The 27,839-nt window shown below is 38.8% G+C and overlaps 1 long non-coding RNA gene across 1 annotated transcript in view; it reads left to right on the top strand.

Annotated features, from left to right (window-relative positions):
* The window catches only part of LOC128638350 (uncharacterized), a 206,351-nt gene extending 188,819 nt beyond the window's left edge, over positions 1-17,532 (top strand). Inside the window, exon 4 of the long non-coding RNA XR_008399087.1 lies at positions 17,416-17,532. This is a non-coding gene — a long non-coding RNA (uncharacterized LOC128638350). The remainder of the gene's footprint in view (positions 1-17,415) is intronic.
* Positions 17,533-27,839: the final 10,307 nt, after the last annotated feature.

The raw sequence follows: 27,839 nt of genomic DNA, 5'->3' as shown, positions 1-27,839 counted from the left end.
TGCATTCTATTGGCTGTTCCGATCAGCCAATAGAATGCAAGCTCAATCTGATTGGCTGATTGGATCAGCCAATCGGATTGAACTTGATTCTGATTGGCTGATTCCATCAGCCAATCAGAATATTCCTACCTTAATTCCGATTGGCTGATAGAATCCTATCAGCCAATCGGAATTCGAGGGACGCCATCTTGGATGACGTCCCTTATAGGAACCGTCATTCGGCTAATAGGCGTCGGGAGAAGAGGATGTTCCGCGTCGGAGGTCTGCAAGATGGATCCGGAAGAAAGAAGATTGAAGATGCAGTTGATAGAAGACTTCATCCGGATCATGGACCTCTTCAGCTCCCGCTTGGATGAAGACTTCATCCGGATCATGGACCTCTTCAGCTCCCGCTTGGATGAAGACTTCAGCCGGATCATGGACCTCTTCAGCCCCCCGCTTGGGCTTGGATCAGGACATCGGAGGAGCTCTTCAGGACGGATCGGTGAACCTGGCAGGGTGAAGATAAGGTAGGAAGATCTTCAGGGGCTTAGTGTTAGGTTTATTTAAGGGGGGTTTGGGTTAGATTAGGGGTATGTGGGTGGTGGGTTGTAATGTTGGGGGGGGGTATTGTATGTTTTTTTTTACAGGCAAAAGAGCTGAACTTCTTGGGGCATGCCCCGCAAAGGGCCCTGTTCAGGGCTGGTAAGGTTAAAGAGCTTTGAACTTTAGTAATTTAGAATAGGGTAGGGCATTTTTTTTATTTTGGGGGGGCTTTGTTATTTTATTAGGGGGCTTAGAGTAAATGTAATTAGTTTAAAATTGTTGTAATATTTTTCTTATGTTTGTAAATATTTTTTTATTTTTTGTAACTTAGTTCTTTTTTATTTTTTGTACTTTAGCTAGTTTATTTAATTGTATTTATTTGTAGGAATTATATTTAATTAATTTATTGATAGTGTAGTGTTAGGTTAATTGTAGGTAATTGTAGGTAGTTTATTTAATTAATTTATTGATAGTGTAGTGTTAGGTTTAATTGTAACTTAGGTTAGTATTTATTTTACAGGTAATTTTGTAATTATTTTAACTATTTTAGCTATTAAATAGTTCTTAACTACGTAATAGCTATTGTACCTGGTTAAAATAAATACAAAGTTACCTGTAAAATAAATATAAATCCTAAAATAGCTATAATATAATTATAATTTATATTGTAGCTATATTAGGATTTATTTTACAGGTAAGTATTTATCTTTAAATAGGAATAATTTATTTAATAAGAGTTAATTAATTTCGTTAGATGTAAATTATATTTAACTTAGGGGGGTGTTAGTGTTAGGGTTAGACTTAGCTTTAGGGGTTAATACATTTATTAGAGTAGCGGTGAGCTCCAGTCGGCAGATTAGGGGTTAATAATTGAAGTTAGGTGTCGGCGATGTTAGGGAGGGCAGATTAGAGGCTAATACTATTTATTATAGGGTTAGTGAGGCGGATTAGGGGTTAATAACTTTATTATAGTAGCGCTCAGGTCCGCTCGGCAGATTAGGGGTTAATAAGTGTAGGCAGGTGGATGCAACATTGAGGGGGGCAGATTAGGGGTTAATAAATATAATATAGGGGTCGGCGGTGTTAGGGGCAGCAGATTAGGGGTACATAAGGATAACGTAGGTGGCGGCGCTTTGCGGTCGGCAGATTAGGGTTAATAAGTGTAGGCAGATGGAGGCGACGTTGAGGGGGGCAGATTAGGGGTTAATAAATATAATACAGTGGTTGGCGGTGTTAGGGGGAGCAGATTAGGGGTACATAAGTATAACGTAGGTGGCGGTCGGCAGATTAGGGGTTAAAAAAATGTATTTGAGTGTCGGCGATGTGGGGGGACCTCGGTTTAGGGGTACATAGGTAGTTTATGGGTGTTAGTGTACTTTAGAGTACAGTAGTTAAGAGCTTTATGAACCGGCGTTAGCCCAGAAAGCTCTTAACTACTGACTTTTTTCCTGCGGCTGGAGTTTTGTCGTTAGATGTCTAACGCTCACTTCAGAAACGACTCTAAATACCGGAGTTAGAAAAATCCCATTGAAAAGATAGGATACACAATTGACGTAAGGGGATCTGCGGTATGGAAAAGTCGCGGCTGAAAAGTGAGCGTTAGACCCTATTTTGAGTGACTCCAAATACCGGCGGTAGCCTAAAACCAGCGTTAGGAGCCTCTAACGCTGGTTTTCACGGCTAACGCCAAACTCCAAATCTAGGTCATAGAATTTATGTTAAGAGCTGTTACCTTTCTAATTCATGGCTGTGTTTATGCCCTAAGAATGTAATGTACTTTTTTTTAGTACCATGTTGTCATTGTTTTAGGATGAAAATGTTTTGTATCATTTCTTATAACCTCAATAAAAATATATTTAAAAAAAAAAATTCCCCCCAAAATAAAAAACCCTAGTCTACACTAAACTGCCAATGGCCCTTAAAAGGGCCTTTTGCGGGGCATTGCCCCCCAAAAAATCAGCTCTTTTACCTTTAAAAAAAAATACAAACAACCCCCCAACAGTAAAACCCACCACTCACACAACCAAACCCACCAAATAAAATGCTATCTAAATAAGCCTAAACTAACCATTGCCCTGAAAAGGGCATTTGGATGGGCATTTAGCTCTTTTACATTGCCCAAACCCTAAGCTAAAAATAAAACCCACCCAATAAACCCTTAAAAAAAACCTAACAGTAACCCCCGACGATCCACTTACAGTTTTTGAAGACCGGACATCCATCCTCATCCAGGCGGCAGAAGTCTTCATCCAAGTGGGCAGAAGTCTTCATCCAGACGGCATCTTCTATCTTCATTCATCCGGCGCGGAGCGGATCCATCTTCAAGACATCCTCTTTTTTCAATGGCTGTTGAAGAATGAAGTTTCCCTTTAAATTACATAATCCAAGATGGCGTCCCTTACATTCCAATTGGCTGATAGAATTCTATCAGCCAATAGGAATTAAGGGGGGAAAATCCTATTTGCTGTTGCAATCAGCCAATAGGATTGAGCTTTCATCCTATTGGCTGATCCAATCAGCCAATAGGATTGAGCTTGCATTCTATTGGATGATTGGAATAGCCAATAGGATTTTTCCCCCTTAATTCCTATTGGCTGATAGAATTCTAGTTAAAATAAATACAAACTTACCTGTGAAATAAAAATAAAACCTAAGATAGATACAATGTAACTATTAGTTATATTGTAGCTAGCTTAGGTTTTATTTTATAGGTAAGTATTTAGTTTTAAATAGGAATTATTTAGTTATTAATAGTAATTTTTTTTAGATTTATTTTAATTATATTTAAGTTAGGGGGTGTTAGGGTTAGGTTTAGGGGTTAATAGGTTTATTATAGCGGAGGAGTGGGCGGACGGCAGATTAGGGGCTAATTAGATTTTAATAATTTTATTATAGTGGCAACGATGTCGGGGAGCGGCAGAATAGGGGTTAATATTTTTTTATTTTAGTATTTGTGATGTGGGAGGGCCTCGGTTTAGGGGTTAATAGGTAGTTTATGGGTGTTAGTGTACTTTTTAACAATTTAGTTATGAGTTTTATGGTACAGCTTTGTAACGTAAAACTCATAACTACTGACTTTTAGATGGCGGTACGGATCTTGTTGGTATAGGGTGTACCACTCACTTTTCGGCCTCCGAGACAAAATCGTAATACCGGCGCTATGGAAGTCCCATTGAAAAAGGACTTTTTTAAAAGTGCGGTACTGACGTTGCGTGGCGGCTAAAAAAGTGTGCGGTACACCTATACCTGCAAGACTTGTAATAGCAGCAGTAGGGAAAAAATCAGCGTTATGAAGCCTAACACTGCTTTTTCACTCATAACGCCAAACTCGGAATCTAGCTGACAGTTATGCAAAACTGGAGAATGGGTAATAAAGGGAGTATCTATCTTTTCAAACAATAACAATTTTCAAGTCGACTGCCCCTTTAACTTTTATGATGAAATTGAGATATGATCTATTAAATCTTTATGCATTAAGGCAATATTTCAATATTAGGCTTTTATTTCCAAGGTCAGATGCTGCAGTCATAGAAATGACCAGTGTAAATCTTGTCTGATCTAGGTGCATTTATCATCCTGTAAATGTGACAGGCTGAGTGCATATGCACATTAGTTACATCAGGGAAATATAAAGTACAATTGTAAATAAAAAATGTTATGTATTTTTATAAGAAAATGAAAAGTAGAAATGATTTTGGTTGTTAAAACAACTGAAGAACACTAGAGGCCAGATTACAAGTGGAGTGCAGAAATGCAAGCCCTGAGCCTACCACCATTTGGACAAATTCTGTAACATTTTGCTTCTAATTTTGCTGTGTATATGCAAGTGAGTGAAAAACTTATTATGTGTCTGATAGTCAAGCCTTTGCTGCAAGATATTCTAAGAAATCTCATTGGTAGAGCGAGACCCTTAAAAAAAATTAGAGACACACATTTTAACTTGAGACATGATATGTAGTGCTCTTTATGAGAAACAGAGACTCCTACATTACAATACAAGGTCTAAAACAATCCCACAGATTTTGAATGATTTATCTCCATGCCGGGTAGATTTTGAATATCAGTCCCTATGGGGTATATTTACTAAGCAGCGGATGCTGCTTTTTTTGCACGAGCCGGAAGGCTCGCCGGAAACAGGTGTTAAGAAGCAGCGGTCTTAAGACTGCTGCTCCTTAACTACTGCAACCATCCCAATCAGATACAATAGGAATGATTGACAGCCCCTGCTAGCAGCCGAATGGCCACGAAAGTGCAGGGGGCTTCAATGCACAAGCATTTCACAAGAAATGCTTGTGCAATGTTAAATGCCGACAACATATGGTATTGGCATTTAGCAATGCCAGGCGGACATGGTTCGCTATAGCGGATCATGTCCTTCCGTTGTTTGATAAATCTACCCCTATGTGTCTTCTGTTTGTGAGACCCTGTGAGCACACAGGGCTGTGAGTTTTGCTAGTAACATGGGATGTGTACCCTTTCCGGTTTGAGAGGGCAGCCCCATTTTCGTGTTTTGTATGTGTCTAGGAAGATTACATTGGCCTGTGTCACAAAAATATAGAAATTCAATTCGAATTGGTAGAATAATTCTGTAGATGGATAAACTTTACATCTCAGTTTTTATCCTTAACTAAAAGAAACCATAAATACAGCAAAATAAATGTACGTTTTTCTATTCTTTTGCTACATTTATTTTCTCCAGAAATCAAGTTAATCCATTTAAGCTAGCAAGGTGAAAAAGAACACAATTTAAAATGATTAAAGAGACATAGCAAGACATGCACTAAAGAGCTTTCTCGCTCTAATGTGAGGTGATAGAACTAGAAAAGCTTCAGCTAACATTTAAAAACAGCAAGGTCAGAACAGAGGTCTAATATATATCTCTATGGCAATTTGATAACGGATCACTATATTGTCTCAAACAAAGGGTAACTGAATTGTGGAAGAAATGCTAGGAAATGTTTCAGAGATTAAGCGCATTAACCGTTTGAAGAATATGCTGGATAAATACTTACAAGGAGGTGATGTGAGATAGGGAAGAGCAAAAGGCAGTGATACAGTATTAATAGATCATTTGGTTTTGTCTAGCAGGAAAGTGGTTCATAGATCTTTTTTATGGGCTTTTTTCATGTTGCTTGTTCGTGTATTTGTGCAGTTCTTTTCCTGTTTGCTTTAATTCTCTCTTTCTCTCTGGTGTTTAAGCCCATCTGAAAGATGCCAAAGGTCAAGTGATACTGTTGCTGTGTTTTAAAAAAATATATGTGTGTGTATGTATATATATACTGTATATATATATATATATATATATATATATATATATATATATATATATATATATATATATATATATATATATATATACACACACACACATTTTATTATGTTATGCAGTACCCAAAGGAGAAAAATACTGTAGATAAGCTGCAAATTGTTATAAAAAAAAAACATAATTAATATATTGTCAAGAAATTTTACTTCATAAATTGGACAGTTTTAGGTAGTAAAACAGGTTATTTTAAGTAATCTCCAGATCACACTATGGATAAACATTTTCATCTAACCTCAAAGATGGGCAACAATCTATTCCGTGTACAAACGCTAGGATTGACTATAGAAACAAATAAAGTGGACTTTCATTCATGAAGTATAAGATATTTCATGTAGAAAGCTCCTTTATTTGTTTCAACCGATCACCATTCTTAGCTAAAAAAAAAAATTGCTAAGAGGTGATGTTTTCACTTCTTAGCCAATAGCAGTGCGGTAAATCCGGCTCCTATGGGCGTCAAGTCAGATTTGAAAATGTCATCTCTTAGCAAAATTTTTTTTAGCCGTGGGCTGCTGTAGCAGCTAAGAACGACGATTATTTGAAACAAACAAAGGAGCTTTCTACATGAAGTATCCTATTCTTCATGAATGAAAGTTCCCTTTATTTGTACAACGCTAGGATTGGCTGTCACTTTATTTACACATGTGCAAACAAAGTTCATTCTATATCTTTGTATTAGTGAGTTATGGTTTAGCCTGGGCTCTTTTATTCTGGGGGACAGGGAAATCAGTGAAAAGAAAAAAAAGAAAACAATATACTCATTTGTAAAATAAAGGTGCAGTTTTCATTGTTCTTCACAGATATGAAGGTTCATAATCATATAGTTTACAATTTGTGTTTAGTATTCCTTTTAATACCTAATGGGACATGTGGAACTACATTTTCCATAACTATTGACTAATGTTTGTTTACTGTTCAGTCAGAGGTGTAACTAGAAGCCCTGGTACCACATCAAGGTCCCATTCAAAAATCTGGGACCCTAAAACAGCCAAACAATGCAAGCTCTCAATCCAACAAACTGGGAACAAGGCTTATGTTACCACTCCAGACATATACAAAACACGGAAGGGCACTCCACTCTCAGACCGGACCGGGTACACATCCCATAACCCTGCAGCATTTTCAGCCCTGGGTGCTCACTGGCACTCACAGGAAGCTGTGCTGTCCCCAGAGTCACAGGAAGTTAAGCCCAGACAGGTCTGTGTGCAAGAACAATAGGGAAAATTACAAAACAAATTAATACAACACACAGAGAAAGTCCAGCACTCACTTACAAGCTCTTAGCTAAGATTAAAAGCAAAAATGGAAAGGTTAGTTACCACATTTGGCCAAATGGGACAAGCCCAGGTACCACATCAAGGTCCCTTCCAAAAACCTGGGACCCTAAACCAGCCACACAATGCAAGCTCTCAATCCAACAAACTGGGAACAAGTGAAGGGTGCACAGGCTTATGTAATCACCCCAGACATATACAAAACATGGGAGGGGACTGCTTTCTCAGACCGGACTGAGTACACATCCAATGACCCTGCAACATGCTCAGCCCTGGGTGCTCACTGGCACTCACAGGAAGCTGCGCTGTCCCCAGAGTCACAGGAAGTTAAGCCCAGACAGATCTGGATGCAAGAACCATAGGGAAAATTACAAAACAAATTAATAAAACACACAGAGAATGTCCAGCACTCACTTAGTTCTGGGAACGATCTCAAAAAAAGACATTGCATACCTAGAAAAAGTTCAGAGAAGAACCACAAAGCTAATAAGGGGAATGGAGATTTTAAGCTATGAGGAGAGGTTAGCCAAACTTGGTCTGTTTTCTCTAGAAAAAAGGTTCTTGCAAGGTTACATGATTACTTTGTATAAATATATTCAATGACCATATACAGAGATGGCAGAAGCTCTGATTATTCCAAGAAAATTGTTTAAGACAAGAGGTCACAATTTAAGGCTGGAGGAAAGGAGATTTAATCACCTGCAACTTAAATGTTTTTTTTACTATAAGAGTAATCAAATTTTGGAACTCATTACCTGAGTAGGTGGTAAATGCAATACCTTATATACATTTAAAAATGGTTTAGATACATTTATGGCTAGAAACAGAATTCAAGGATATGATTGATTGTGTTAAATCGGTAACCTTTTTTAATGGGATTCATTTAAGCTAAACTGGAGCTTTTCTGTAAGTATATTAAAGTGAATGTAAATGTTCATGAATGAGTGCCGGTTTTTAAAAATACTATTAAAAACAGGGGCACTTTCATTCATGAAACTTAACATTTCACCGGTTTTGTTCAAATACTTACCTTTCCTTCTTGCAAGCTGGAGCAGCGATTCTCCCTGCCCGCTACTCGTCTCTTCATATTCAGCAATGACGAATCCGGCTTCCTCCAATCATGGCTTCCCCCCCCAGAGCAAACATTGCCTGAGGCCACGCCGTAATTGGAGGAAGCCGGATTCTTTATTGCTGACGTATGAAGAGATGAGCGGCGGGCGGGGGAATCGTTGTTCCAGCTTGCAAGAAGAAAAGGTAAGTATTTTGACAAAAACAGTGAAATGCAAAGTTTCATGAATGAAAATGCCCCTGTTTTAACAGTATTTTTAAAAACCGAGCACTCATTCGTGAAACTTTACATTCACTTTAAGATTTGTAAAGGTTAAACTTGATGGACTTTTGTGTTTTTTTCAACCTCATCTACTTTGTTACTATGTTACACTTTGCAGATATAAATTACAGCAAAATAAGCAATGAAAATGTATTTTATTATTTTTTTCCATACATAATTAAAAAAAATGTTTTGATTGATTACATTCTGAGCATAATGTCCCCTTAAGAGAACTGTGAGACATACTGTACTCATCATAGTAATACTATTTTGTTTGCCCAAATGTTATACTATGAATACTATAAATCTTTATCAATGTGCACGTGCAGTTATGAAATGTTTTTAAATGTTATCACAATCAAGAAAGGAGTCATTCCTAGAAACAAGAAAAAAAATGGAATGCTTTAGAAACTATTGCGTCTGTTTATCTTGCTACACCTGCGTATGGCGCTTTAATGGTTAAGAGAATTGTGCACATATCTCAGATTCCTGGAGCAGTAACAGATCAGGTCAAAAGTTCAAAATTCCTATAACATATTAAGTGCTAATTTCTTTTCTCAAACCTATGTAAACTTCCATAAACCTTGAGGCAATGTTGATACAGAAAGACATGCATCTCCCAGTATGTATATTGATATAGCATGTCAGCTATCAACAGCAGCACATGAAATCTGTGATTCATGTTGAAATATTTGTTCAACACTTGCAAATGAAATCTAAGCTCTGTTTAAGAAATTAAACATAGGGAAATACAGCAGAAGTGCCAACTGCTTTTAGTGCTAATTCCATCCTACAGTACACATATGGATTTGTTTGCTTTTACAAATATGTCTCACAGCACTATTAATCCTAAATTTGAGTTGCAGTTTAATTGTGCGGTTAAAAACGGTAAGTAGCAGAGCATGGACATTTCTTACAGTTTCAAGAATAAATAAGAGAAATGTCAAAGAAAACATTTTTGTGTTTAAAGAGGAACAGAATTCATTATCTGTACTACAAACTTCTCGGCTTCCATATTTGTTTTATTTCTAGACAAACGAACAAACAAACTCTCAGCTAGATTACGAGTTGTGCGATAAGGTAACAAAGCAGCGTTAAGAGGTCCTAACACTGCTTTTTTACGCCTGCTGCTATTACGAGTCTTGCAGGTATAGGGGCACAGCACACTTCTTTGGCCTTACCGCAAAACGACTTCCGTAAACTTTGTAATGTCTTTTTTCTATGGGACTTCCATAGCCCTGGTATTACGAGTCTGTCCTGGGAGACCAAAAAGTGAGCGGTACACACTTTACCTCCAAGATCCCTAATGCATTTAAAAGTCAGTAGTTAAGAGTTTTATGGTACAACACCGTAGCATAAAACTCGTAACTAAAATGCTAAAAAGTACACTTTTACCTTTTACCTTTATGCTAAAAAGTACACTAAACTACCTATTAACCCCTAAACCAAGGCCCCCCGCACCACCACCTACATTATATTTATGAACCCCTAATCTGCTGCCCCCAACATCGCCGCCACCTACATTATATTTATTAAACCCTAATCTGCCACCCCCAATGTCGCTGCCACCTACCTACACTTAACCCCTAATCTGCCGCCCCCAACATCGCCGCCACTATAATAAACATATTAACCCCTAAACCGCCGCACTCCCTCCTTGCAAACATTAGTTAAATATTATTAACCCCTAATCTGCCGTCCCTAACATCACTGCAACCTACCTACAGTTATTAACCCCTATCTGCCATCCGCAACGTCGCCACCACTATACTAAATTTATTAACCCCTAAACCTAAGTCTAACCCTAACACCCCCTAACATAAATATAATTACAATAAATCTAAATAAAAATTCCTATCATTAACTAAATTATTCCTATTTAAAACTAAATACTTACCTATAAAATAAACCCTAAGCTAGCTACAATATAATTAATACAGGGAGTGCAGAATTATTAGGCAAATGAGTATTTTGACCACATCATCCGCTTTATGCATGTTGTCTTACTCCAAGCTGTATAGGCTCGAAAGCCTACTACCAATTAAGCATATTAGGTGATGTGCATCTCTGTAATGAGAAGGGGTGTGGTCTAATGACATCAACACCCTATATCAGGTGTGCATAATTATTAGGCAACTTCCTTTCCTTTGGCAAAATGGGTCAAAAGAAGGACTTGACAGGCTCAGAAAAGTCAAAAATAGTGAGATATCTTGCAGAGGGATGCAGCACTCTTAAAATTGCAAAGCTTCTGAAGCGTGATGATCGAACAATCAAGCGTTTCATTCAAAATAGTCAACAGGGTCGCAAGAAGCGTGTGGAAAAACCAAGGCGCAAAATAACTGCCCATGAACTGAGAAAAGTCAAGCGTGCAGCTGCCAAGATGCCACTTGCCACCAGTTTGGCCATATTTCAGAGCTGCAACATCACTGGAGTGCCCAAAAGCACAAGGTGTGCAATACTCAGAGACATGGCCAAGGTAAGAAAGGCTGAAAGACGACCACCACTGAACAAGACACACAAGCTGAAACGTCAAGACTGGGCCAAGAAATATCTCAAGACTGATTTTTCTAAGGTTTTATGGACTGATGAAATGAGAGTGAGTCTTGATGGGCCAGATGGATAGGCCCGTGGCTGGATTGGTAAAGGGCAGAGAGCTCCAGTCCGACTCAGACGCCAGCAAGGTGGAGGTGGAGTACTGGTTTGTGCTGGTATCATCAAAGATGAGCTTGTGGGGCCTTTTCGGGTTGAGGATGGAGTCAAGCTCAACTTCCAGTCCTACTGCCAGTTTCTGGAAGACACCTTCTTCAAGCAGTGGTACAGGAAGAAGTCTGCATCCTTCAAGAAAAACATGATTTTCATGCAGGACAATGCTCCATCACACGCGTCCAGGTACTCCACAGCGTGGCTGGCAAGAAAGGGTATAAAAGAAGAAAATCTAATGACATGGCCTCCTTGTTCACCTGATCTGAACCCCATTGAGAACCTGTGGTCCATCATCAAATGTGAGATTTACAAGGAGGGAAAACAGTACACCTCTCTGAACAGTGTCTAGCAGGCTGTGGTTGCTGCTGCACGCAATGTTGAACAGATCAAAACACTGACAGAATCCATGGATGGCAGGCTTTTGAGTGTCCTTGCAAAGAAAGGTGGCTATATTGGTCACTGATTTGTTTTTGTTTTGTTTTTGAATGTCAGAAATGTATATTTGTGAATGTTGAGATGTTATATTGATTTCACTGGTAAAAATAAATAATTGAAATGGGTATATATTTGTTTTTTGTTAAGTTGCCTAATAATTATGCACAGTAATAGTCACCTGCACACACAGATATCCCCCTAAAATAGCTATAACTAAAAACAAACTAAAAACTACTTCCAAAACTATTTAGCTTTGATATTAATGAGTTTTTTGGGTTCATTGAGAACATGGTTGTTGTTCAATAATAAAATTAATCCTCAAAAATACAACTTGCCTAATAATTCTGCACTCCCTGTAGTTACATTGTAGCTATCTTAGGGTTTATTTTTATTTTACAGGCAAGTTTGTATTTATTTTCACTAGGTAAAATATTTATTAAATAGTTATTAACTATTTAATAACTACCTAGCTAAAATAAATACAAAAGTACCTGTAAAATAAAACCTAACCTAAGTTACAATAACACCTAACACTACACTATAATTAAATAAATTAACTAAATTAAATACTATTACCTAAATTAAATTAGCTAAAGTACAAAAAACAAACAAACACTAAATTACAGAAAATAATAAACAAATTACAGATATTTGAACTAATTACACCTAATCTAATATCCCTATCAAAATAAAAAAGCCTGCCCCAAAATAAAAATAACCCCTAGCCTAAACTAAACTACCAAAAGCCATTAAAAGGGCCTTTTGCGGGGCATTGCCCCAAAGTAATCAGCTCTTTTACCTGTAAAAAAAAATACAAACAACCCCCCAACAGTAAAACCCACCACCCACACAAACAACCCCCCAAATAAAATACTATCTAAAAAATCCTAAACTCCCCATTGCCCTGAAAAGGGTATTTGGATGGGCATTGCCCTTAAAAGGGCAGTTAGCTCTTTTGCAGGCCCAAACCCTAACCTAAAAATAAAACCCACCCAATGCACCCTTAAAAAAACACTAACCCCCTGAAGATCCACTTACAGTTCTGAAGACCGGACATCCATCTTCAAGGAAGCGGCAGAAATCTTCATCCAACCGGGCCAAAGTCCTCAATGAAGCCGGGAGAAGTCTTCATCCCAGCCGGGCGAAGTGGTCCTCCAGAAGGGCAGACGTCTTCATTTAGACGGCATCTTCTATCTTCATCCATCTGACGCGGAGCAGGTCCATCTTCAAGACATCTGACGCGGAGCATCCTCTTCATCCGACGACTACCCAACGAATGAAGGTTCCTTTAAGTGATGTCATCCAAGATGGCGTCCCTTTGTAATATTCATCTTCTAATTTGATGAATGTGGATCTCAACTGCCTCTTTACTCACAGTAAAAGTGAATTTTGTATCACAAAGTATAAGAATTTCACTATGTTTAAGTGAAATCTGAACAGATGTGAATTTTAGTTTAATATAAACTAATTTAGTGAAGTGTACTGTGACTTTAAATAAGCACAGAAGCTAGGAAAGTGTCAGTCCCTGGTGTAGTTAATAACTGAACCAAATAGACACTATTGAGAGAAGGTGAGCAGTCCGGAGCAGACCTCCCAAGATAAAGTCACCTCTTAACACTAATACAGCTCAGCCTTACTTCCCAGCTATTCCGGTGCTCTTGTTAACATCTCCCAGGGTGCAGCCGATGTCCGGCACCTGTGAATGTGATCAGCTGTGAGCCGATCTTCCGATTATGTGGCTCAATGTGCTGAGTGAACCGAAGCTTCCTACCTCCGCTGTTTCTTCTGAGTCGGTATACCAGAGAAGGGTGACGTCAGAGAGGGGGCATGTGTTGAAGTCCGGAGCTGGTGGCTGGTAGGAACAAATGCTTCAGTGCAAGGAATTGAAGCAGATTACCAGGAAGGTAATAGTTAGAGCTGTGGTTGTAGGTAAATTACTTCCAGTAGTGAAAACTTGGAGCTTAATTGTTAGACTAAGTAATCCGGAAAGATGTCAAACAAATGACTCAAAGTAATTCTGCTATGGAGTGTGAGAGAAATCGTAGCTTGAGTTTAGATGAGGTTTTGGCAAACTCTCTTTAGTAGGTATCTGTTAGAGAATAATGTTACAGAATTAAAGGTATAGAACAGTAACTAATAGGTGAAGCTGAGGAATCCTGACACCCTTAGATTCCGATTGGCTGATAGAATTATATCAGCCAATCGGAATTAAGGTAGAAAAAATCTTATTGGCTGATGCAATCAGCCAATAGGATTGAAGTTCAATCCTATTGGCTGATCCAATCAGCCAATAGGATTATGCTCGCATTCAATCAGCCAATAGGATTGAGGGGCACTCAATGGGATTAATTCACTTATGTTTATGTGTATTGCTGGCTTCTGAAGAGGTAAAGGAGGTTAAACTATTGATTTGTATGTTACTTGCAGCAAAGGAGTAAAGTGTCTGATCAATTGTGAAAATTATATATGTGGGCTTAAGAGTGCGGGCCAAGGTAGAGCTTTTTTGCATGTTACTGAAGCAGTCATAATGTTTACTAGAAACATTTCTTGTTCACTCCAGAATTTTTAAAATTGTTTATATTCAAAATGTAAATTCACTCACTCACATTTTACTTACATTACATTTGACTGTTATGTCTCTTTAATGACTGGTTGCCCACACTGTTAGGGAGCATTACCCTGTGGTCCCTCTTGCAGCTTCCCCATCAGAGCAAATGTCCACATTTCAAGAATAAAACCAGGAATTGGACCAACTCACCTACAATCACAACTGACTTAATCCTGTGTATGGCAGACCCAACACCATCCACTGTTCCTAAACTCCACCCCAAGACTGTAGCTCCTCCTACAACTCTCCCTTACCTCCCAGTACCAGAAGAAATATAGGATTTGTTGGGAGGCATGTAAGGTGAAGTAGATAACTGCCTAGGAATATCTTGGGGGAAAAGGACTCATTTATTCAACATATAAAAAACTACATTGCTCAGCTGAGCTTTAAAGAACAACTAATACAGGAAGTATAATATGCCAAGAAGGCAGGACTCTATACTTTTATTATGACTCACTTTAATGCACTGCCAATCTACATAGCTACTTCTTTACTGTGTGGGGTCTATGCTTTTTTTTTCTTTGCAAACAAACACTGAGATTACGAGTTTTGCGTTAACAGGGGGCGTTGCTAACGAGCAGTTTTTTCTCACCGCCCACCTAAAGTAACGCTGGTATTACAGGTTTTTTTAAACCCGGCGTTAGCTGCAAAAAAGGTGAGCATAGAGCGAAATTTCGCTCCACATCTCACCTCAATACCAGCTTTGCTTACGGTAGCGGTGAGCTGGCAAAACGTGCTTGTACACGATTTCCCCATAGGAATCAATGTGGCAGAATCGGCTGAAAAAAACCTAACACCTGCAAAAAAGCAGCGTTCAGCTTCTAACGCAGCCCCATTGATTCCTATGGGGAAATAAAAGTTATTTCTACACCTAACACCCTAACATGAACCCCGAGTCTAAACACCCCTAATCTTACACTTATTAACCCCTAATCTGCCACCCCCAACATCATCGACACCTGCATATTATTAACCCCTAATCTACCGCTCCGGACACCGCTGACACCTACATTATCCCTATGAACCCCTAATCTGCTGCCCCCAACATCGCCAACACCTACTTTTTATTTATTAACCCCTACTCTGCCACCCCCAATGTCGCCGCCACCTAACTACATTTATTAACCCCTAATCTGCCGCCGCCAACGTCACCGCCACTATAATAAAGTTATTAACCCATAAATATAAATCTAACCCTAACCCTAACCCCCCCTAATTTAAATATAATTTAAAATAATCTAAATAAAATTACTACAATTAAATAAATTATTCCTATTTAAAACTAAATACTTATCTATAAAATAAACCCTAAGCTAGCTGCAATATAACTAATAGTTACATTGTATCTAGCTTACGGTTTATTTTTATTTTACAGGCAAGTTTGTATTTATTTTAACTAGGTAGAATAGTTATTAAATATACCATGTTCCAAATTATTATGCCAGTGATATATTTCTCATTTACCTAAATAATTGATGTAAACAACAGTCAGCATAATTCTCATGTTATCAACAATTAAGAGCACAATTCAAATTTTATTGAACAAACCTCCTAATGATAACAGTATTTTTTTTCAAAATAAAACACTAAGGCCTAGATTTGGAGTTCGGCGGTAAAAGGGCTGTTAACGCTCCGCGGGTTTTTTTCTGGCCGCACCATAAATTTAACTCTGGTATCGAGAGTTCAAACAAATGCTGCGTTAGGCTCCAAAAAAGGAGCGTAGAGCATATTTACCGCAAATGCAACTCTCGATACCAGAGTTGCTTACGGACGCGGCCAGCCTCAAAAACGTGCTCGTGCACGATTCTCCCATAGGAAACAATGGGGCTGTTTGAGCTGAAAAAAAACCTAACACCTGCAAAAAAGCAGCGTTCAGCTCTTAACGCAGCCCCATTGTTTCCTATGGGGAAACACTTCCTACGTCTGCACCTAACACTCTAACATGTACCCCGAGTCTAAACACCCCTAACCTTACACTTATTAACCCCTAATCTGCCGCCCCCGCTATCGCTGACCCCTGCATATTATTATTAACCCCTAATCTGCCGCTCCGTAAACCGCCGCCACCTACGTTATCCCTATGTACCCCTAATCTGCTGCCCTAACATCGCCGACCCCTATGTTATATTTATTAACCCCTAATCTGCCCCCCACAACGTCACCGACACCTACCTACACTTATTAACCCCTAATCTGCCGAGCGGACCTGAGCGCTACTATAATAAAGTTATTAACCCCTAATCCGCCTCACTAACCCTATCATAAATAGTATTAACCCCTAATCTGCCCTCCCTAACATCGCCGACACCTACCTTCAATTATTAACCCCTAATCTGCCGACCGGAGCTCACCGCTATTCTAATAAATGTATTAACCCCTAAAGCTAAGTCTAACCCTAACACTAACACCCCCCTAAGTTAAATATAATTTTTATCTAACGAAATAAATTAACTCTTATTAAATAAATGATTCCTATTTAAAGCTAAATACTTACCTGTAAAATACATCCTAATATAGCTACAATATAAATTATAATTATAGCTATTTTAGGATTAATATTTATTTTACAGGCAACTTTGTAATTATTTTAACCAGGTACAATAGCTATTAAATAGTTAAGAACTATTTAATAGTTACCTAGTTAAAATAATAACAAATTTACCTGTAAAATAAATCCTAACCTAAGATATAATTAAACCTAACACTACCCTATCAATAAAATAATTAAATAAACTACCTACAATTACCTACAATTAACCTAACACTACACTATCAATAAATTAATTAAACACAATTGCTACAAATAAATACAATTAAATAAACTATCTAAAGTACAAAAAATAAAAAAGAACTAAGTTACAGAAAATAATAAAATATTTACAAACATAAGAAAAATATTACAACAATTTTAAACTAATTACACCTACTCTAAGCCCCCTAATAAAATAACAAAGCCCCCCAAAATAAAAAATTCCCTACCCTATTCTAAAATACAAATATTACAAGCTCTTTTACCTTACCAGCCCTGAACAGGGCCCTTTGCGGGGCATGCCCCAAGAATTTCAGCTCTTTTGCCTGTAAAAAAAAACATACAATACCCCCCCCCCCCAACATTACAACCCACCACCCACATACCCCTAATCTAACCCAAACCCCCCTTAAATAAACCTAACACTACCCCCCTGATGATCTTCCTACCTTGTCTTCACCATGCCAGGTTCACCGATCCGTCCTGGCTCCAAGATCTTCATCCAACCCAAGCGGGGGCTAGACATCCACTGAAGAAGTCCAGAAGAGGGTCCAAAGTCTTCCTCCTATCCGGCAAGAAGAGGACATCCGGACCGGCAAACATCTTCTCCAAGCGGCATCTTCTATCTTCTTCCATCCGATGACGACCGGCTCCATCTTGAAGACCTCCAGCGCGGATCCATCCTCTTCTTCCGACGACTAGACGACGAATGACGGTTCCTTTAAGGGACGTCATCCAAGATGGCGTCCCTCGAATTCCGATTGGCTGATAGGATTCTATCAGCCAATCGGAATTAAGGTAGGAATTTTCGGATTGGCTGATGGAATCAGCCAATCAGAATATAGTTCAATCCGATTGGCTGATCCAATCAGCCAATCAGATTGAGCTCGCATTCTATTGGCTGTTCCGATCAGTTCAAAAGCAATTAGAGAAAAAAACTAATTTCCCACAATCCTTGTTAGTTCCTGGCAGTAACATGAAGTGAACCTATCAGATACCCTATATATGAATTTGACAAAGTTCTAGACTAGAAACCAGCATGAGAAGGCACTGCATTCAATCCATTAACAAAGTAATGGCAATTTAAAGCAATAGTAAAGGGGATGTCAGTCAATTGAATGGGAGAGAGAGATTCTGAATAAAACTAGTCTATCCTTCCAAAAGAAATGTCAACAATGCCATGTCAATATTTGAATTAGAAAAACATGTTGCAATTAGAGATGCTGAATCATCTATCTGAATCATGAAAGAAAAAAAATCAGGTTTCATGACCCTTTAACTATTGATAATACCAAACAGGCAGAGCCAAGGACCTGACAAGTTAGCAAGAAGGCCCTGTCACATGATGGAGCTAACCACTGGTGTCATGTGACAGAACCTTATTTTTTCCATGCTCCAGTGGTATTCATGGTATCTTCCACTGATCTGGGCTTCAGTGCTGCCTGTGCACTGTAGGGTTGTCTCCAAGGCCGGACTGGCACCAAAAATAGGCCTGGGCATTTTAAGGCAGAGCAGCCCAACCCCCCCCCATGTTTTTTGACCATACACCAAAAACACAAGTATAATATACTGATGATACATATAAATAACAAGCTGCCAGTCAAGACACAGGCCCTCACTACATACGTGCGTAAGCTGCTGAAAAACTGTAATGACTTTTGGTAGAAGTATTTTTGCTAACAGAATACTATTGCAAAAATGCTTCTATTAAAAATTGAAATGTATCCATGCACATTTCAGTTTTGACCTTTCTATCTTTTTAACTTATACTGGCTGTCCAGCACAAAAGTACACATCATGTCTTGGCTGAATATGGAAATCCAGAGAGAAAAAGAGAAAAATTTTATATGCATAGCATACACATACACTAAATATACTTCACAGACTCACCAAACTATAAAGCATACAAACCATACACACACATGCCACACTATACAGCCTACACTTCCACTAGAAACACACTTGTACAATAGACATCCACACTAGCATACACACAAATAATAAGGTTGGAACAGAGAATTGTTTTAAAACTTCACCAAATAAACCCAGCAGATGAGAACTATGGTCCTGATTACATCCTTGTATTATGTCTGAAACATCAGATCCATGGTCGTATGGTCGCTGGCATTTAACCCTCATATCACACAACCATATGAGCTAACCAGAAACCAAATGCACATACAGACATCCACATTTGCACATGTATACTTGCACACACATGAAGACACACACATTTGCACATATATACAGGCACTACATGTACACACACATTCACCCACATTCCCACATACATATACAGACACACAATACAAGTAGCCACACAAATTTACATTCATATGTGCACACAGACACAGGATCCCTCAGACCTCTATATGAATACACACAAGCATTCACAACCATATGAACAACTATACAGGAATTCAAACATTTATAGGGACTCATAAATACCACACAGACACATAAACCTAGAATAAACATCCAAACACACTTATACACACATACATAGGAAACTTTGAGATAGAAGCTTTGGGAGGGGGATTAAAAAGTTTTATATGGATCTTTTTAATTCTAGTAGCTGCTTAATTAGTAGATTGAAAGGGTTAATGTGTTCTAACAAAACTCCCCAGACCCATTTTTCACAACTCTTTATGATTTTTTTTAAATAATAAATCCTACACAGCTTGTTGACAATGTAATGCAATCCTACCTTATAGCAGGCATTTTCATGCAGTGAAGTGTGCTCCTCTAGTAAGGCAGGACAGGCAGATTACATGATCACCGAGGGGGAGGGGAGGAGATCAGAGCAGGCTGAACAGGAGGAAGTAATCTGTGTGTTATGCTGGGAAGATGATAACCCCTTCCTTTCTAAATAAAGAAAATACCGGCTATCTCTAGAATAGGCAGGTGGGGCTAAGGACTTGGCGGCCCACCGGGCATTTTTCCGATATGCCAGATGGCCAGTCCGGGCCTGGTTGTCACCCAGACGGTATTTTAAGATTCAAATCAAAGTTGAAAATAAAGATTAAATATAGAAATAAAGAAAATGCTATCATGGTGAATAAGATACTAATTATAACCCTAAGTGCAGTAGTACAGATATTAAAAACAATTGCTGCCTGATTTGTCTACATGATCATGATGACATTTTAAATACTGTTAGTATTGCTATTTTAAATTTAAATTGTTATTGTCTAAATGTATACATGACTAGTGTATATTGACACATTGCATTGCAGAAATAAATGCATGCAAAATAAATATTAAATGCATTCAAAACAGTCATTTTATTATTTATTTATTTTTGTATTTCAGGGTCATGTTGACCACGTTAATCTTATCTCCTTTGCTGAAACAGATAAAAATGAGCTCTTCTACTGATTAAAGTGAATGTCAACTTTCATGACAAAGTGCCCGTTTTTTACAAAAAACTATTAAAAACAGGGGCACTTTCATTCATGAAAGTTTACATTGCATCAGATTTCACAAATACTTATCTTCTTCTCCTGAAACACCAGATCGCCGATCCCATGCCTGCAGCTCCTCTGTACTTTGTCAGCAATGACAAAACCGTCTCTCTCCAATCATGGTTCCCCCCCCCCCCCCAGGAGCGTTCATCTGGTGAGGCCATGCCGTGATAGGAAGAAGCCGGTTTCGTCATTGCTGTGTTAGTACAGCAGGAAGAAGCAGGCATAAGCGTTAACTTATGTTCACTTACAGTACTCATCCATTAGCAGTAACAAGCAGCAATGGCTCTCAAAAATGTACCAATAATTCAATCAGGGATTTGCTGCAAAGCTAAACAGATAAATAAAAAAGCTCTGGTCCCACCCAGAATAAGTCCATAACCTTCTCCCTTCTGCCCCTTCTACTTTAAACATAATTACTGTGCATTTGCCAGCTGTATATAACCATTGATAGGAGCTTGAATTTACCTACTGATGACTTCCTTTACATCTGGCATTTATAAGACTTACCATGTAAACTTTATCAGTTCTATTTATACAATGCCCCCAGAAATCCCAGCTCTGTGTTTGTCCATGCTACCAAACACCTACCAGCACACAAGTAAAGAATCATCAATTATTGAAATCTTCCCAATATGCGTACCAGACCCTTCAGATCACTAACCAACCACTGACATACTGGCTTGATCCCCAATGGTGGTTACAGAATCCCTATTATAAGGGTGCAAACATGTGGGCAGAGTCATGCATATTCTTTGGGAATGGTCAGTTGAAGTAAAGGGGGTCACTGGTGTTCCATGGCTGAGATAGACAACCTAAGGTAGTGGTTAGGTGGTCAGGTGTACGATAGGCAGTTCTAGGCCGTATCTTGCACAAAAAACAGGTATAGGGAGGAGTATTATTTTACATTTTTATATTCTCAGGCAAATGGGGTGCAAAATAGATTTTTGGGGTGCATTTTCACAGTTTGTTCCCCCCTAGAGCTGACACTGCTTTCTCTTTACTTGCCACAGTGACAAGATGCTAACTATCCACCCACCAAATTGACATTTTTTGGCATAACAGATTGAACAGGGTTTGATGACTCCCATCAGAATAGATTGCAACTCTATCTGGATAGCATGGCTGAAATGAATACAGTCACATTAAAAACTCAGTTCTTTCTCAGTTCCCTAAAGTTTGCATTTAAGATCATACTCATAGAGAGAATCCTAAAAAATGAAGGTTGTAGGTCACAACTAAAGGGAAAAGCTACTTTCTGACATGGTTAGACTAAACAGGATCCCTGTATAGCAGGAGTGTCCCTAACTGAATTAACAACTACATTTTACCACCACAACCCCCAAAGTAACCTCCAACACTTTTAATCCCTAAACTGCCACACCCCATCACAAAGAAACCCACTAACACCTAACACCCACTAAATTATCCTAAAACATACTAAGATTAACTGTAAAAAATAAAATAAAAATAACACCTGAAAAAAAAGATTACAAAAAACAACCTAACATTACTAAAACAATAATACCTATCCTATCTATCATTAAAAAAAATATAAAAAAACTATCATTGCAAAAAAATAAAAAAAACTACCATTACAAAAAACAACAAAGAAATTACCAAAAAAAAGTTATGCCTATTCTAAAACCCCACGTAAAAAGCAAAACACTACAAAATAAAAACCTATACTAACACTAAACTACAGAAATAGCCCTTAAAATTGCATTTTTTAGTGCATTGCCCTTATAAGTGTCAGCTCCTTTTCTGAAAACAATAGTCTACAAACCTCTATAATTAACCACCACCCCAAAAAAAAAAATCTAGCTAATAAAACTACTCTAAAAATTGCCCATTTGGCTGGGCTTTGCCCTTTAGAAGAGCATTTAGCTCTTGTGCTGCCCAGAAAAACAAAAACCCCTAATCTAAAAAAAAAACACCACAAAAAAACTAACACTAAACCTAATAGATGGTAATCACCAAAGATTAATCCGGGCAGTTGCACTCCATCTTCATCTCGGTGTTGCTCCATCTTCTTATCTTCATCCCGGGGCCATCTTCTTATTTTTATGCCAGCTTTCATTTTATTGGCTGTATAGGCCAATAGGAATGCAAGGGTACCACTATATAAAGGGGTTACCTATATTCAAAATTCAGTGTGCGGTTGGTTACCACATGGAGAGGACATTGTGAACAGAAGATAAGAAGATGGATGATGACTGCCACGGATGAAGATAAGAAGATCACCGCCAGTTTGAAGATAAAAAGATGGGTAAAAATCGCTCCCATGATAAAGATAAGAAGATGGACCGCCGCCAGGATAAAGATGGACCACCACCGGGATGAAGATAGAGTGCCGCCACATGGTGAGTACAATCTTTTGGGGTAAGTTTTTAAGAGGTAATTTTCAAGTCAATTTAGTTTTTTTAGACTTTTTCTAGTGATGTGGGGGGTTAGAGGATTGTGGACCTTTTTTCAGTAAAAGAGCTGATACTTTAGGGCAATGCCCTACAAAAGGCATATTTCTGTAGTTTAGTGTTAGTATAGGTTTTTTTTATTTTGGGGTGGATGGTTTTTATTGGTTATTTGTTGTTTTTTTGTAATGGTATTTTTTTTTTTTAGTAATGTGTTTGTTTTTTTTAGTAATGTTAGGTTTGTTAGTTTTAAAGTAGGTAAGTTTTTTTTTTTAAGATACTGTTATTTTTTTTTTCAGGTAACGTTAGTCTGTTTTGGGGTAACTTAGGTGGTGTTAAGTTAGGGGGTTTAGATGTTAGTGGGTTACTTTGTGATGGGTGGTGTGGCTGTTTAGGGGTTAATTTTGTAGTGGGTTACTTTGCGATCGGGTGCGGAAGTTTAGATGTTAATTGTGAAGTGGGTTACTTTGCGATAGGGGTGTGGAGGTTTAGGGATTAATAGTGTAGTATGCTACTTTGCAATGGGGTGTGTGACGGTTTAGGGGTTAATAGTGTAGTGGGTTACTTTGTGATGGGTGTATGGTAGTTTATGGGGTTAATAGTGTATTGGGGACTTTGCAGTTGGCTATGTGGTTTAGGGGTTATTAGAGTAGGGGGTTTATGGCGATTCAGGTTAGCGTGCGAGTATGGGTGTTAGGTTTTTTTCCACTTTTCTCTTTCAATTGAAGCCAATAGGAGAGTACGTTAACACGGTCAGGATATTGTAACTTCTGCTCTTTGCATGCCTCGGGTTAGCACACGAGTGAAAAAGATTTGCTTTCAACTTGTAATATGCGTGCTACCTGACGCACGCAAAGAGCAAAAGTTGAGCGGAGTTAGCATGTGTGTGGTAGCGGTAATTACCGATCCACTTGTAATCTTGCTCGAAATTAGATAGTTGTGTTTTGCACCAACAATACTACTACAGTGCATTCTGAAAATGACTAAGTATCAAAATCAGCAACTGTGTTAAGGTTACTGAAGCACATGGTCCTCAGATGCATGAAATATAACATTACAATTAGCTCTGGACAGGTAGAAGAAAACTTGAAATAAAAAGTGCCATTTGTTCTGGAAATTATTTAATCAAACTCAATAGAAAAGGCCTTTTATTTAAGTAGTATAAATAAATTATGAGTAAATTTAGCGAACTGAAAAATAAAGCAAAACAGGATACAAAACTTTTGAAAATACACCCAAAATCTGGTGTTTTATATTGGAGGGGGGTGTTCTAAGAAGCTAAACAGATGAAAAACAAATAATACATTCTAAGATACATCATGATTTTTCTGTAAGTTATCAAAAGGATTTTCAGAGATCTTTATGAAAGAAAATGTATGTGTTTAAAAGAAAGTAAAAAATGACAGATAATTTATTCTTTACTAATAATGACTTCCCAATATATCTGAGTACAGTTTCTTTACTTAAATACAGGTAGCCCTTGTTTTACAACAGTTCAATTTACACCGTTTCAGAATAACAACCTTTTTTTCCAGTCATGTGACTGCTATTGAAAAGCATTGAGAAGCAGTGCATTTATTAAAATAGCCAGTAGGTGGAGCTGTCCGCTTGTGTTGCAGCAAAGCCAAGCAAGCTGAAATTAATCAGTTTAACCAGACCTGAGCTATCGAGCAGATTTCAAAGGAACAAGATCTTCCTGTCTATAAATCAGTCCAGATTGGAATGCATAGAAAGAACTGTTTGCAGAAAAATGCAAGTGAAGTCTGTGTTGTGTGATTATTGTATTAGGTTTATAATGCTGTTTAGCAAATGTTTTTGTTCATTTAACTTAGTTTAATTATATATTCTGTGTTGTGTGATTATTTTATATGGTTTATAATGCTGTTTAGCATTTAAAGTCTTCATTTCAAAGCTTTAAAAATAATATATTAGGTGTTACTTATGACAATTTTGAGAGGGGCCTGGAACATATCTCCCTCACTTCCCATTGACTTACATTATAAACTGGGTTTCAATTTACAGCGGTTTCGATTTACAACCATTCCTTCTGGAACCTAACCCCGGCGTAAACTGAGGGCTACCTGTAGTAATATTAATTATATGAAAAATGAATAGAGGTATATGCTTTTCATTAATTTTATAATTAACATGTTTAAGCCTCCAAATATTTGATAGCAATTGCATTTAAACATTTAGGGGCCCGATCCGATATGCAGCGTCGTCCGCAAAAGCCTGCGACGCCAAATTTTGCGCTGGTTGGGTATCACATATACTGTGTAGCATACAACTTACGCGCGTATATTTCTGCCTTCGCCCGTATTTTTTTTACCCATAGACTGACATACAAAACACGCCCAGTTTGGTATCCAATATACAGCGTAAGGACTTACGCGTGCAGAATTCAGAAAATCTAATCCATTCTCATCTCGCCACAAATTGCAGGCGCAGCAACCCTTGCACTGACTTATAAACCAACATAACTCTCTGAAGGCCTAACAAATGCATGCTCAACAACATACATATCAGCAGCTTGATCACAAATAGCTAAACCTCTTCAAAGCATTTATTATTCCTGCCCTTGCAAGTGTGTCAAACCAATCACAAACAGCACAACCTCACAACAGGAAGCCTTAAAAACCTGCCAATGCACATCCTCATTCCTGCTTTCCATAGAGAGGCAGCATCATGGGGCACAAGGGGTGCATCATGGGGAACAAGGGGTGCATCATGGGGCACAAGGGGTGCATCATGGGGCACAAGGGGTGCTGGAAGCCCTACAAGCCCCTGTTGTTCCGTCTATACATGCTGATTCTATAGTTGCTGCTGAGGTCCCTGGTCATGGTGCTGCCCCTGCTGATGCCCCTGCTGCAGCTGGTCATAGAATTACATACTGCGGATTTCCACTGCATGTAAGTGAAACTACTACATCCCACCCTCTTCCCTTAACCACCCTAATTACTGAAAATATCTAATTTGTTTAATTCATGTTTAGGTCACTATGATTTATTGACTATCATTAAGAAGAATGAAAATGGATGTTTATACCTTATGTTCACACCTTCTGTAAAAACATTATTATTTAGATATATATACCCATGTGCAGGGATAGGCAAGGTGACCTTCACTAAAGGTCTTTACCTTAGAAAATGTCCGCCACAGCCTTGCCGTGTGCCTATCCCTGCCCATGTGTCAATATCCATTGGATGTGAGAAACCTTGATTTGCATCTTATAAGTGAATATTACTATATGTACCCTTCATACACAACTATGTGATGTGGTTTATAGAACATGAATATGTCATAAACATGATGATATTACCTTTTTTGGGCCATTTCCACACAGGCCTTATTATATGTTTAAACAATATTAGTGTACTAAAACACCCCTCACATGGATGTGGATGACAATTATATGGTAAATAACAGAGGACAAGATTTATGGTGAACTTTAAGAATATTTTTTTTTTTTAGGCTTCTCGGATGAGGGGGCTGAGGTGACTGGAGTGGATTTCCTGGTTCTCCTTGTTTGGGAAGATTCAGATGATTCTGCTGGAGTGCTGGCCACAGATGATAGGCTGGAGGCAGTATCCTGCTGGTGTGTGAAGAGCTCAACCAACACACCCAAGAGTTGGTTTTGTTCCCGCGATCTGTTGTCAATCTGCATCTGCATATCAGAAATAACTCTCATCATCTGCGACAGTTTTGTACAATTGCATTTAATGATGCTGCCATGTCCCTCTGCAGCTCTATGGTACGCTGGAATAACCTCTGTTGGCTCCTGTGAAACCTGTGTTGGCCTTTTTGTCTGCTCTCGCAGCTTGTTATGAGCCTCCTCTAGAGTGAAATGTATTCCGCGCCCAGGGGAGAATACAATGGATCTACAGGCTCTTGAGCAGCAGTGATTCTAGGTGCAGGTTCAGCTCTATCTGCTGGTGCATCATGGACAACTTCAGCTGCTGGTGCATCATGGACAACTTCAGCTGCTGGTGCATCATGGACAACTTCAGCTGCTGGTGCTTCAGGGACAGCTTCAGCTGCTGGTGCTTCAGGGACAACTTCAGCTGCTGGTGCTTCAGGGGCAACTTCAGATATATGCTCATCTGAGGATGGTGGAGCTCTCCCAAGGGAAGCGGATGGTGGAGCTCTCCCAAGAGAAGAGGATGGTAGAGCTCTCAGGCTGGATTGGTAGTCCCATTGACGACTAGTGTGTGACCACTCAGCCTGTCCAGTTTGCATTTCTTGCGACATCCCCTGTGTGATAAAAGCCATGACTGGCCTGATATTGTGTTGGGGGGGTAAAGACATGGACCCTTTGTGGCTGACTTGGCTCACCCTCAAAGGCAAAAGTATATTCCTCAGGCCAGATATCTTGCCAGGGGTCATATGCCAAAGGTGGTGGCATCAATTCTGTGTCCTCAATGGAGGCAATCCAACCCTGCTCATGCCTGGGAGCATACTGTCCATGTTGCTGCCTGAAGACTGGTGGTGGAGGTGGCTGCATGGCTGTGACTGGTGGTGGAGGTGGCTGCATGCCTGTGACTGGTGGTGGTGGTGGAGGTGGCGGCATGCCTGTTTGCAGCCTGGTGACAGGAGGTTCTGTGGAGGAGTCAAATGATGATAGGGATTAGTACGGTCATATATATGTCCATGTGGGCATACAATGTACATTGATACATGCTAGGGACAATACTCATTCTCATGTCAAACTCTATAACATGCATGTGCACATTGTGATTTGTGATATGAGGGATTTTAATCTGCACAGTATACAGGTATGTGTTTCATACAATAGTTATGTGTACATGTCAGTGATGGAGAAAATGTGTTCTTTAAGTGACACTATGGTCACACAATTTACTTTAGCCTGATGTAGGCACAGAACCTGCTTTCGGAGCTAAAAGTATTGTGATGGCTATAGTGTTCATTTATTGAAAACTCAACATGTGGCTTGTGGCCTGTGTTACTCTGAGACATATTAGTATTGCACTATTCCACCTCATATCACGAATTGCATTGT

The sequence above is a fragment of the Bombina bombina genome, chromosome 1, assembly GCF_027579735.1.
Source record: "Bombina bombina isolate aBomBom1 chromosome 1, aBomBom1.pri, whole genome shotgun sequence".
NCBI classification, from domain to species: domain Eukaryota; kingdom Metazoa; phylum Chordata; class Amphibia; order Anura; family Bombinatoridae; genus Bombina; species Bombina bombina.
This window is presented reverse-complemented; position numbering and strand designations above follow the sequence as displayed.